The 14,942-nt window shown below is 35.6% G+C and overlaps 1 protein-coding gene across 1 annotated transcript in view; it reads right to left on the bottom strand.

Annotated features, from left to right (window-relative positions):
- Positions 1–14,942, bottom strand: part of ITGA9 (integrin subunit alpha 9) — a gene marked incomplete at its 3' end in the record, with an annotated part of 248,178 nt that overhangs the window by 980 nt on the left and 232,256 nt on the right. The gene's annotated exons all lie outside the window — the stretch shown is intronic.

The raw sequence follows: 14,942 nt of genomic DNA on the forward strand, positions 1-14,942 counted from the left end.
AACCTTCCCTATTTATTACCCTTCACATTCTCCTCTGTCTAAAATTCCCTTGCTATTCATTAGAAGTTCCCTGTTTTTTGGTAGGAAAAGGATAAAGCTTCTTGGGGATTCTAGGGTTACTATGTATATTTTCTCAGCTTACAGTAGTTATTTTCAGTGGGGCTTCAGGAGAAAGGCTGATACTTCCCCATAAGACTACCATTTGATGCTCTACCTTTAGATTTTGCACAAGAACACGAACTCCTTTCCAGCCCAATAAGCAGAGATTCTTTAGGAGCCACCTACCCCTTGGCATTTCAGCAGTATATTTCATGGTCACACCTTGGAATTAAGTGGCTGCTTTAAGAAGTAGCAAAGTGGAAAGGTTTCGCTACTCATTAAGATTTTTAAAAACCTCCTTCAGCTTTAACTATTATTCAAAATTATACCAAGTTTCAGTTTAGGAAAAATTCAGCATAACTTTTTTAAAAAGTTTATATTAAAAGTATCTCATGATATTCTGTAAGGAATAAATATTTAACATTCACATTAACTATTTTGGTACAGATTGTCCACAAGAGGGTACAGTTGCAAACTCAGAGGTTCAGCATAAATTTTACACTCTACACAAACCCTGAATAATAACTGCACAACTATCCAATTATCCAAAAAGATTGCACTGTTTCAATGGAGATCATATTCACTGTGACAGAGAACATCTGCAAGCTTTCTGTTCAGTTTGGAATTGTGGGCCACTATTTTGACTGGTCATTTAATATTAATTTGTGGCTTTGCAAGTTCCCCTCTTGAGTAAAGAAATTGGGTTCTGTAAACAGTTGAGTCTTCTCTTCCTTACTGGGGTTTTTATGCCATTCCATAAACAAAAATAATTGCAAGAGATTTGAGTAAGCATTCAAGAGTAATTGCTCAAATGTAGCAGCATGGCATTGAGATCATTAAGTCAATATTTTGTTCATTGTAATTAAACATTTATGTAACTCCTACTGTTTTAAACCTGTTTTCACCCTCCTGCAGTTTGTGATGTTTTAGTACACCTCCAGTCAGATGTTATTACTCTCTTTCCCAACATGGAGTGTATTTAAAAGAGCTTTGATCCTGCTAAGCTCCTGTTAACTATAGATTTTTAATTGAAAATCTTTTATCGAATTGTACCTCCTACAAAAATTCAGAATTGGAAAGCATTTCTGGTTAAAGGCAATGCTGAAAAGCAAGAAAAAATATTATTTATATAATGAAGTATGGGGTTGCATATAGCATTGCTGGGCTGCATGTCCAGCATCATATTTCCATCAGCCTCATTCATTATTCTGTTTACCGTTGAGAAAGTTTGCTTATTTCACAACAACAACAATACCAACCTTAATAATAAAGTTGTAAGGGACCTTAGAGGTCATCTAGTCTAACCCACTGCTCAGACAAATGGCTGTTCAGTCTCTTCTTAAAAACTTCCAGTGTTGGAGCATTCACAGCTTCTGGAGGCAGGTTGTTCCACTGATTAATTGTTCTAACTGTCAGGAAGTTTCTCCTTAGTTCTAGGTTGCTTCTCTTCTTGATTAGTTTCCATCCATTGCTTCTTGTCCTGCCTTCAGGCACTTTGGAGAATACCTTGAATCTCTCTTCTTTGTGGCAGCCCCTGAGATATTGGAAGACTGCTATCGTGTCACCCCTCGTCCTTCTCTTCATTAGACTAGACATACCCAGTTCCAGCAACCGTTTCCTTATATGTTTTAGCCTCCAGTCCCCTAATCATCTTTGTTGCTCTTCTCTGTACTCTTTCTAGAGTCTCAACATCTTTTTTACATCATGGTGACCAAAACTGGATGCAGTATTCCAAGTGTGGCCTTACCAAGGCATTGTAAAGTGATATTAACACTTCACATGATCTTGATTCTATCCCTCTGTTAATGCAGGCTAGCATTGTGTTGGCTTTTTTGGCAGCTGCAGCACACTGCTGGCTCATATTTAAGTGATTGTCCACTAGGACTCTGAGATCTCTCTCACAGTTACTACTATCAAGCAAGGTACCTTCTATACTGTACCTATCCATTTGGTTTTTCTTGCCTAAATGTAGAACCTTACGTCTTTCACCACTGAATTTCATTTTGTTAGATAGCGCCCAGTGTCTGTCAAGATCCTCCTGTATCTTAAGCCTATCTTCTTGGGTGTTGGCTATTTCTGCCAGCTTGGTGTTGTCTACAAATTTGATTAGTTCCCCATCTATCCCCTCATCCAAATCCCCTCATCTATCTCCTCATCCAAATCATCTCTTCATTCTGATGGACATTGTGATAAAATTATTATAATAGAACAAATTTTGTAGCTCAGAAACAATTCAAATGGTTTGCATAATAGTGACTCTGATGTACAACAACCTTAGAGCTGAAGCTTGTAATATGTTTTATTACATTAAACAAATAGCTACTTCAATGCCTACGAGAAACAATATTGCATTATGCCTTCTGAAAAATGTATGCTGTTGGAAAGCTATTGCATTAATATTCTAGTATCTGCACTGGTAAATGACTATCTTGCATCAAAAATATGCTGATGTCCTGTAAGTTCTTAGATGCTTTGGATTAAGCATATTTAAAGGATTTATTCATCTACCAAACCATTTCATTTTAACGTTCTCTGAGCCTTAGTGTGCTTCAAGATCTCTCAAAACACCCTTTCCCAACCTTGCTACCCTCCTTATGTTTGCTGTTCAGTCCACTAGTGTTATTGCTTAGAATTCTGGGAGATATATTCATATGAGGAAATGGCAACTAAGTTAGGGAAGCTGTTATAAAATAAGTAAAAACTTTGTCTTATCTTTGAAATTCCTTTCCCATGGATATATTCAAAAGCCGAAACTGTATCAGCCATATTATTTCTAATTCCTCTGACTTTTGCTATATAGAAACAGAACAGAGATTAGCCTGAGGACCTGCAAGATGGCCAAGAAGCTTACAATCAAATACGACCATTTTGTAAACACAACTGGGTCTCAGGAAGAAGCAGACTGAAAGGAATCTATTAAAAAAGGTGGGTGAAAAAGCCACAGGATTTACATCCTAGGAGAAACATTTATAGAAAAAAACCTGATCCTTAGTTAGTAGGAGATTCCTGCTACTAAGAGTCTTCGTATCTGCAATGATATATCTTATCTATTCTACTAGAGTTCTTCTCAAGAGAAAAGTGAAAATAAAGGCAGGCACCTGGGAGGAAGCCTTTAACAGTGAGCAACTTTTCCATACCTGAAATCAACATTTCATCTTTCAAATATGTAGCACTTGACATAGTGGGTGGAGAATAAAATGAAGTGAGAGGCATCTGAAGCTAATTTTCACATATTGGTAAGACTGAAAGAACTTAAAGGCAAAATATAGGAACCCCACAATGTATGCCAAAGGATGTGAATGAGCAAAGAGAACAAAGAACAAACAAAATTTAAGGCAGTAGCTCACAGAAATCTAAAACTAAATGGGAGCAGAATACTTGTGTCTCAGACACAAACCTCAGATAAGATGGACTGAATCACTTTTGCTGAATCCAGCCCAAAATTACCGGTACTCTAGAGGGGAAAAGATAAAACAGCCTTCCCTACCATTATGCCAGTTAGATATGTTGAACTACAGATTATATCATCTCCAGCCAGCATGGAACTTCTAGACAGAGATAATATGAATTTTAACTCCAACATTTCTAGAAGGCAACAGAATAGATAAGTTTCAGCTAATGCATTCTTCCCCTTTATTGCTTGAGAATCCATTATCCCACCACTCCATCAAATAATATTCACTCATTTAAGCATTGGGTCCCAAATTTATTGTCTAGAGAGGAGAAGTCCATGGACAGCAACAAATCAGTGAGCATAACAGATATACTGTTGTTGCACTGCCATTTTTCAAAGAAATTTAATAAATACAGGAGGACACTAGTGCTGTGTGATGTGCATTTGTCCCTGAAATATGCACACATTTATCTTTTTTTAATGGCTTGCTGAGCTCTAAAGGTGCCTATTCTTCATACAAACCACATACTTCGAACATTAAAATCTACACTTGCAGTTATGATCAAAATTACAAAAACTCCTTTTAATTTCCTCCAGGGCCAAACAAACAAGAACAAACTATTTCCTACTGTTCTTTTAATAAAAACTGCCGGCTTGCAAAACATCTGCTTCAGAAATTATCACTAAAAGTTTGCTGCAACAATTTCTAGGATTTCTATCATTTCACCATTGGATAAGGAATTTGTTCCTTCATAAGCAATAAAAGAAGTTGGAAGAGTTAATCAATATTAATGAAGCATGAAATTCAGAATCTACAAGTGATCCTGCTATGAGTCCAGAAATAGAGTAGCTGTAAAAAGCTAAGACCTGCAGTAAAATCAAGACCAAAAAATAGGCAGATGATTTCAAAAGGAAAGGTGGAGAGGTTCATGGGAAATCAATTGCTATTCATGTTAACTATTTACTACTTTCTGAATCATAGGCAACATATCTTATATACTAGTTGCTGCTAAGAGACAGAAAAAGAAGACACAAAATACTGGATATGATTGGTCACAATGTCCTGATCTAAGAGGTTTCTTCTTAGATTGTCCTTCCTTTTACATAAATACCTATGAATAGAGATACTGGCCAAAACTGACAAGACAGCAGTTAGAGCATCAAATTGAAAGTGCATAGTTCTGAACATGCATGCAATATCAACACCCTTTTCTATAAGGGCAGAGTTTGCATTGTGATGTTCTGTATAACCCAAACCCTGTAGATGCTGCTGTCCTTATGATTTAAAAGTGAGGTGATTCTATAGCCTCGGATGATCTCATTTTTAAACTGAGCTATTCTACTCTTATTGAAATAGAACAAGAAACAAAATTGGTTGCCTGTTTTAAGAGATGAAGCAAATATGGTTAGCAATACAAGCACATTTTGGTCTAGGCCAGAGGTAGGCAACCTTGGCTCTTTTATGACTGTTGGCTCAGGAATTCTGGGAGTTGAAGTCCACGAGTCATAAAAGAGCCAAGGTTGCCTACCCCTGGTCTAGGCCTATTGCTAATTATGTAACAGAAATTCTGGGCAGATCAGATGCTTTTCATTACCTTATAAACACAGGTTTCATTAATTTTATTTCTTATCTTTGTATGCTTTATTTCTTAAATGTATATCCCACCTTTCTTTCAAAAGCTCAATATAGCATATGTCAGGTCACCCTCTCTTTTGCCTCAGAGCAACTCTGTAAAGATGTATTCTGGGGTGAGGTGAGGCAGGGGAGGTGAGATGAAAGACAATCACCATTTATCAAAAGAATTTCAGAAAAGGAGGCCACTTGAAGAAACACATAAATGACCAAAATAACAGTATTAAGTGTGAATGTCATGTGGTTAGGCTGTTGCTGTAACAGTAACTTAAGAAAGCATCACAACCAGTATGGAAATACAAACTGCTATTTGGACAGATATTTCTACCTCAGGGAAAAGTTCTGACTGGATAGTGGGGAATAGAAGAATTTATACTCCTTGAAGACAGAATCCTTAATATTGAAGTTTACAGAAATCCCCCACACACAGATTAGTATTTACATTTTGATTCTCACCACCGACTGGAGCACAAAATGGGGGTTATCAGAACCCTACACTACCAAGCTGAAGGCCTTCCTACCAGCAAAGATGGGAAAGAAAAAGAACTAAAACACATCAAGGAAGCTCCTCCATAACAAAGAAGAAAATAATAAATGAAGCAATGTAATCATTCCATATGTTGCAGGAATATCGGAAAAGCTCAGGAGGATCCTCCAACACAACATATGTGTACACTTCAAACCCAAGAATACACAAAGGCAGAAGGATAAAACACCCAGACACAAACTGAGCAATGTAGAATATGCAGTACAATGCAGTGAGCCATGTGCAGATCTGTACATTGGGGAAACAACCACGCATGGCACAACATAGAACAAACCCATCAGGACAAGATTCTGCATTTAAAAGACAAAGGCCACTCTTTCAAAGACAGCAAAGTCCACATTTTGGACAAATAGGACTGCTGGTTAGAAAGAGGGGTCAAAGAGGCCATTTATGTCAAAATTGAGCAGCCCTTTCTCAACAGAGAGGGTGAGAGACAACATTATCGATCTCTAGTCTACAACACAGTCATTTCAACAGAACCAAGAAGGCTCCACACCTATTTGCACTATTCAGGTAAACCTGATGACACAGATAAACATCCAGTGGCCTCAACGACTCTCTAAAAGAATGCAAATGACCAGTTGTCTGAAAGGAATATAAATCTTTCCATTCCCACCATCCAGTCAAAGCTGAGGAAGCTACTTGGATGAGAAGAAAAAAGAAGAAAGTCCAGTTCCCTCGTAAAAAAAGCATCTTTGGGACAACTATGACCTGGATGACTAAGAATCTCCATAGACATTCCCAAGGGCCTAGAATAGGCGGATGTTGTTGTTTGATGGTATTAAATATATTGTTGCAAAATGTAAGCTATTCCAAGTAAAGTTGCCTTTTGCAATTGACTGATGGTGATTTTGTCAATATCAATGGTGCTTCAGCTGTTTTGGGATTGCACCCAAGGTGCTTATTACTATTGGTACTATCTTTGATTACTTTTACTCCAGTTGTTCTATTTTTATTTGCAGGTGTTTGTATTTTGTGATTTTCTCCAGTTCTTTCTCTTCTATTTTACTGTCTCCAGTCACTGCTATAGCCATTATCTAGACTTTTTGTCTCTCCTATTGAAGTATATGAATTCCTTTCAATAACTAATGAATTTCTTTCAATAAGTAAGAAAATGCCCAAAAATTTCTTCAGCATATGGAAAGCTTAAAGGAACACCATAGATTTTTCCTCATTAGTACAATAATTTTAACTCAGTATTTTTATTAATTATGATCATTTGTTAATAATAACAATGAAACTGGATCTCAGTGGAGCTGAAATTCATGAGCAGCTTGAATTTAAAAGCTCATCCCTCAAACTTTTGGCTGGACAAAATCAAATTTTGCCACATTTCTTTTTATATGTTAACTCCTATCCAGCATAACTACACTGCCATCTACTGCATTTTTTGAATAGAACTTTTAGAAGAAAGCATTACATTTCTATTTGGAGTATAACAAAATGCAATTTGGAATGCACTCAAACGAATGTCACAGTAAAAAATACACAAATACCTAAAATATTATGCAATTTTGGCTTTTAAAAATCTTTTGTCCCTTTCCTTCCCACATATCATGTATAAAAATAGGTTATTCAGACCAAAAATAGACAGCTAGATTAAACAATAATTAATCACTACAACAAGAAGAAACAACTAAAGGCTTAAATGTCCACTGAACTGCCAACAGAAACAGCTCAGGAAAGGTTAAAAGAAACGCACTAAATGGAAAAAGAATGTCTTTCCAATCTTAAAAGTGTAGCAAACAGATTTCTGAAAGTGTACAGATAAATTAGAATTCCTAGTTTCAATGCAAGAGGAGACCAAATGTACTAGGAATATGAAATTCTGAACTTAAATGTGGCATAACATAACCAAGTATCATTACTGCCAACTGATCTAATGTTAGACTGCTTGTTTAACTGTAGAACTGTTACATACAGTTTTGCAAGCTACATTGACAATTCCTAATGGAAAATCTATTTATTAATTAGTAAATATGCATGCTACCCTTCTTTTCTTGTGCATACACTCCACTCTCACTTGGAAGTCATGCATGGTGATAGTTATTTGATGTTTGTGCATATTGTATATTTTGGCCATCACTTTGCCAAAAGCTATCGCCCAATTTTCTGAAAATGTTCTTCTGAAAAACAACCTAACTGTTTTTGTACCTCACTCTAAGGATGCTTGGCAATGTCTTTCAAATTCGTTATGGAAGGACATTTGCACTTTTTCGGAGAAAAAGTTCATGAGATTAAAAAGAGTGCTTTGTATTCTGATATGCTTTCCTTTAAACCTTTAAACCTCTGTAACTTTGTGGCCCTCCAATCTTTCTCAATTTGTAAAGAAAAAGGGCAAAAGGCAGAAATTCCCTCACGCATTCAACTTATATATATGTGAAGCCAAGGCCAGATCAGACTGCTGGGATAAGGAAAGACGAGATCCTCTTACAAATCCTCCATGTCATCTCATAACTAAAGTACTATAGGAACTCCATAAGGAATTTCACAGTTTCACTGAAATGTCCTTGTTTCATTTTTGAGGGATAAAAAAATGAAGAGCATTTTTTATTAATTTAAAGAAATCATTTTTTTAAAAAAGCCAATGAAAATTGTCAGCACACTACTTTGTGTCTTCTTTATGAGTTTATGTGAATGCAAAGAATTGTATTATTCAGGTGCTGTACTGATCCCACTTTAAGTATATAGGCACTAATGGCAATTTCAAAATTTAACAGTTTTCCATCTATCAAGCAATTTTTCTTAAGAGTATGAAAAATTGGAAATAAAAACATGCTGTTTTATGCTGCATTCTTCCTCTCTCTTTATGTCTAGTTTCTGCTCAGAAGGCATGACTTCAGTTTAATGCTAGTTTACTGGCTACTATAATCTATAATAAAGGAGATAAGAGGAAGGACAGGATAGCATGGTTTTAATGGTTTTCCTGTGGGTTTCATAAATTTTTGTCTAAGGATCACCCAAGTTCAATTTTTCTTTTGACCTTTGTAAATATTGTTTAGGTTATTATTTTTTTGGCAGTAAGCCCACTCCATTCAAATTCCAACTATATCCTGACTGTATCATTTTTTAGTCCTTTTATATCTTCTAGATATTGGACATGACCTTTTCAAATCCAAGGTCTTCTGTAGCCTTCCTCAGTTCCATCCCTTGTTTTATTTTTTCTTGAAACAAAATGGACTTTATCTCTGAATTAAGATAAATGAAGCTCCATTTTACAGAACAAAATTTGTCATAAAATCATCTACAGCAGCAAAAACTGATAAAAAATATGAACTGTTCCCTGCAGCATTCAGAAAAGAGCGCATTTGTTCTAAATATGTTTTTAAATTTGCCCAAGAACATTCATACTTCACAAGTCCAAGCTGGAATACAGTGGTAGCTAACTGCCATTTTATCATCCAGCATATGAATTAATGAATATATTGTTCCTTTTGTCTCTTGACAGGATGCAAAAATATTTTTAAAGGACTTCTGGCATTATTTGGAACTCTATATTCAAGCTAAACTTTAAACATTATTAATGAGATCAAGCAAAGGGTAATACAATTATGGTCCATTTTTTGCCAAAAGTATATAACATTACAGAACATTACATCTGTTCTATAATTATCATATTAGTATGAGCAATTGCTGTATACTTGGTTCAACCAATGATAAATATAGATCAAAGAATATGTTCTACTTTTCAAAACAATGTACTTCTCAAACAATTATTTATTTTTAAAATGCATCTGCTGCTTTAGTTTATATTTCTAGAAGTTTCTAATCATGTAATTATTAGCACTTTTTAATTTGACATACATATATGCCTTGGCTTGAGTTCTTAAGAATTCTACTCATTCTGAAAAATTGCTTACCCCATAAAATAACTTTTTTCTTGTCAGGAGATTATATATGTTTATATGATGCGAACTAAAAGCTAAAATGCATAACTGGCTTCTGATGTACACACACACACACACCTCATATTGATTACACTTTAAAATTTAATTCAATGTTTACCCATATGGTTGCAGAGAATACAAATACACACACACACAAACACATACAGACCTCCAACAAAGTCCCATTACTTTTGGAGGAGAAACCAATACCATGAAGGGTGGGAATGATTTGCTCAGACTCCTATTTATATTAAGTGGCAACTGTGCACAATCAATTCTATTTCTCCAAAGATTTGTCAGAGTATTGTACTAATGAGGAAAAATCTATGGTGTTCCTTTAAGCTTTCCATATGCTGAAGAAATTTTTGGGCATTTTCTTACTTATTGAAAGAAATTCATTAGTTATTGAAAGGAATTCATATACTTCAATAGGAGAGACAAAAAGTCTAGATAATGGCTATAGCAGTGACTGGAGACAGTAAAATAGAAGAGAAAGAACTGGAGAAAATCACAAAATACAAACACCTGCAAATAAAAATAGAACAACTGGAGTAAAAGTAATCAAAGATAGTACCAATAGTAATAAGCACCTTGGGTGCAATCCCAAAACAGCTGAAGCACCATTGATATTGACAAAATCACCATCAGTCAATTGCAAAAGGCAACTTTACTTGGAATAGCTTACATTTTGCAACAATATATTTAATACCATCAAACAACAACATCCGCCTATTCTAGGCCCTTGGGAATGTCTATGGAGATTCTTAGTCATCCAGGTCATAGTTGTCCCAAAGATGCTTTTTTTACGAGGGAACTGGACTTTCTTCTTTTTTCTTCTCATCCAAGTAGCTTCCTCAGCTTTGACTGGATGGTGGGAATGGAAAGATTTATATTCCTTTCAGACAACTGGTCATTTGCATTCTTTTAGAGAGTCGTTGAGGCCACTGGATGTTTATCTGTGTCATCAGGTTTACCTGAATAGTGCAAATAGGTGTGGAGCCTTCTTGGTTCTGTTGAAATGACTGTGTTGTAGACTAGAGATCGATAATGTTGTCTCTCACCCTCTCTGTTGAGAAAGGGCTGCTCAATTTTGACATAAATGGCCTCTTTGACCCCTCTTTCTAACCAGCAGTCCTATTTGTCCAAAATGTGGACTTTGCTGTCTTTGAAAGAGTGGCCTTTGTCTTTTAAATGCAGAATCTTGTCCTGATGGGTTTGTTCTATGTTGTGCCATGCGTGGTTGTTTCCCCAATGTACAGATCTGCACATGGCTCACTGCATTGTACTGCATATTCTACATTGCTCAGTTTGTGTCTGGGTGTTTTATCCTTCTGCCTTTGTGTATTCTTGGGTTTGAAGTGTACACATATGTTGTGTTGGAGGATCCTCCTGAGCTTTTCCGATATTCCTGCAACATATGGAATGATTACATTGCTTCATTTATTATTTTCTTCTTTGTTATGGAGGAGCTTCCTTGATGTGTTTTAGTTCTTTTTCTTTCCCATCTTTGCTGGTAGGAAGGCCTTCAGCTTGGTAGTGTAGGGTTCTGATAACCCCCATTTTGTGCTCCAGTCGGTGGTGAGAATCAAAATGTAAATACTAATCTGTGTGTGGGGGATTTCTGTAAACTTCAATATTAAGGATTCTGTCTTCAAGGAGTATAAATTCTTCTATTCCCCACTATCCAGTCAGAACTTTCAACAATTCCGAGAAGGCTCCACACTCATTTGCACTACTTAGGTGACCCTAAGGACACAAATAAACCTCCAAGTAGCCTCAATGACTCTCTAAAAGAATGCAAATGAACAGCTGTCTGCAAGGAGTATAAATCCTTCCATTATCCACTATCCAGTCAGAGCTGAAAAAGCTTCTTGGATGAGAAGCAAAATGTCTTCAAAGTAAAACAAGAAAGTCCAGTTGCCTCATGAAAAAGCATTATGACAATACCAGTGGGAACAAACAAAAGCAACCTGGGTTAAAAAAACTTCTATCTTCTTTGCCAAAGACCTGAGTGAGAAACTAGGTCTTCATGGCTCTCTAAAACACCAGCAGGTAGGGCTCAGTCAGATCTCAAAGGGGAACCTCATTTCAGATATTTGTTGCTGTTATAGAGGAGGTGTGTGCTTCCAGGATCCCAACAGTTGGTATTGAGCCATCCCTGCCAAATCCAATTGATAAGGCAGATACTATAGGAGATAGTTGGCCCATCAAGTTACCAGGCCCTAGGTTATGTAAGGCTTTATAGATAATAGCCAGTATTTTGAACCACACCCAGAAGCAAGTTGGGCACCAGTGTAGCTTGCAAAACAGAAATGGTAAATAAACCTACTAAAGTATGTTCATCACTAAGTATGTTGCTGTTTTCTGAACTATTTGAACCTTCTAGGAAATCTTCTAGGGTGGCCCCGTGTACCACATGTTACAATAGGCAAGATCACTATAGAATAAATGGCTGGATTGACTCCCCAATCTGTGAAAAGGCTTAACTGGCACACGAGATGAAGTTGGGCAAACAGTTTTCTGATCACAGCTGTCACTTGCTCATCTAGTAGGAACTGTGAATCCAGAGATACTGTCAAATTGAGTTTCTTGAATTGCAAAGTCCCACCCTATACAAAGTCAAAAATGGAATAGACCTAAATTTGGGTGGTCCAAACACCCACAGCTAGCTAATTTTGGCAGGGTTGAGTCAGCAATGGTTCCTCTCCATCCAAATCCATACAGCCTCCAAGCCCTGGATCAGAAACTTTGTAGGCTCACATTTCCAGTCTTGAATTGAATAACTGGGTATCAGCAACATAATGATGGTAATGAACCAAACCCCAAAGCTGTGTTCCTCCTCATTCTTCAACACATATGACAATTGACATACAGTTAATTTAAAACAAAGTCTTTGGGTACAATTTTACTACATGAAACATGTTTTGTAATCATTAAAAACCATTATAGTCTGGAGATTAAAAAAAATGATAGAGTTTAAAATCGTTGGCTATTCAAATTTTTTTTTTGAACCTCATACCTATTTTATGTAAAATGAAGGCTGGCCAACAGAAATGGATTCTCTACACTATTTGTATTGCTAATAGATTAATCCTTCAACTTTGGAAAAATAAATTTAAGGACTCAATTATTCTTGTGTATTTAACACTTGATATTACTTCCAACTTTAATGAGTTCTTACAGACATAAACTGTGTATCGATGATTATAATAAAACATAGTATATAAACTTTTATACACATACAGTATATATATGTGTGTACAAGCCCTTATGTTTGATGTTGTTATCACTGTTTTTTTTTCTTTTTTGATTCTGTTTAATTAAAGAAAGAAATAAAAGCAAAAATCTCACAACAATCAATTCAATAATATTTCAGTGTAAAAATAGTAAGTTCATAGAAGTGTGCATAGAACTTAAGTGTTTTCTGAGGACTTTGAATTTACAAAAGAGAACAAATATTAGCCATTAGACTCCTACTTTCCTTTTTGAAGACTATATATTTAATGAAATTGTCACTGCAAACAGCCAAGACAAACTGAATGGTTCAGTTGCAGATCCATAAGAACACTAATAATTATTAATACTTCAATTGTGTCAGTATTTATTATTGATATAATTATTATAATATAATAATTGAATTGGTGACATGCATATTAGATTATTTTTAATTGATAATGTAGATTTTTTGTATTCAGTTATATTTTATGGTTATAATTTAAGTTCAAAGCAATAGATTTTCTTAAAATAAATTAAGGTTAAATTATATTAGTAATATGAGAGATAGATAGATAGATAGATAGATAGATAGATAGATGATCTCATCCTATGTAATCACCAGATCAATTGGATAAAAACAACCACCATCTTCAGCCAATTACTCTGCTGACTGGTGAATTCCAGCTGGAAAAGGCTACATTATACTACATGAACTATTTTAGAAAGATTGCTTAATATTTTGACTTTCAGAAAAGAAAGTTGGACAGGAAATCCAAATCAGGAGTATTGGATAGTCAGAGCATAAGCTGGAAGGATCTGATTTTCTTTATTTTTATCTTATGTTGCACTGTTCCATTTTTGCATAGGTTCACAGAAACTCAATTGTAATTCTCCTCATAGGACAGCTATAATTCACTTTCTCTTATATTTAGAATTCTGCATGAGCTTTTCAAGCTGGAAACTGCACAGTAGAAGTTAAGAAGACGTGTGTCAGTATTTTACTGTTTTTTGGTTCAGGTATGATAAAGTAAATGCTGGGTATTTTCAGATTAAAATGCAAAGTAAAAATATATCTTTCATTCTGAAACATCTGTGACATACTGTTATGATGTCATTGCACAAAGGATGCAACTAAATACTTGCATTGACATTTTTCGATACAAATACGCAAGTGGGGTTATTTGCATTATGATGTATATGGCATCATTTTCCCCTTTCTCCCTCTAAATGTCTGTATTCCCATCTCTATGAGCAATGCAAGGTGAAGTTCAGCTTAAAGACTGTAACCAAATATAAGCAGCTTTCCAAATCTAAAATTTTATGTGTGAGAGAACATTATAGATTAGATAGATTTTACAACTACTTATTATGTATCATTAAACTGCAATAATTAAAAATCATAAACCCAAAACCATTTATGACAGAACTGCAACAGTATGTTTGCAATATGAAAATAACAGTAAACCGCAAATAGGCAAACTAAACTTATTTTTCACTTAACCTTGGGACAGAGTAATGGAATTTAACTGTCCCTTTGAGAAATTGCATTCACTATACACAGTATGAATGTCACTAGTTAAAATCTACTGCCCTATTATATACAATACAAAAGGATTCTGGAAGCAAGCAAGCACCATGTTTAGGAAATTGTGCCAAACTAAAATATGTACAAGTGATTTTGATATATTATATTTTATCCAATATGAAACAATCCAAGATCCAAAATAGGTTATGAGATTGCTACATATCAATTATTTTTGAAACAAACACTTCTACATCAAATGGACTATTTGAAACTTCTCAGCTTAAATCTGCAGATTACTCACTTTGCTTAATTTGGGGATAGATGAAGCCAAGAAATGTATTTGTTAAGAACCAAATTATTCACCTTCAGCCGTACTATGCAGCCTACACTTTAAGAACTGTTTTACAAATCTCAAGCAGGGGTTCCCAACCCCTGGTCCATGGACTGGCACCAGGCCATGGCATGCAGAAACCAGTCCGCGCAAACAAGCAAAACCCCACTGGAGGGATGCAGGCAGCAGACGAAACCATCCATGGAAAAACCTCTTTCTATAGAACCGGTTCCTGGTGTCCTAAAGGTTGGGGGCTGCTGGTCTAAAATATATATAAGGCTGCTATAGCAGCCTTAAATTACAGACCACA

This window comes from Vipera berus, assembly GCF_964194415.1.
Source record: "Vipera berus genome assembly, chromosome: Z".
Classification (NCBI taxonomy): Eukaryota; Metazoa; Chordata; class Lepidosauria; order Squamata; family Viperidae; genus Vipera; species Vipera berus.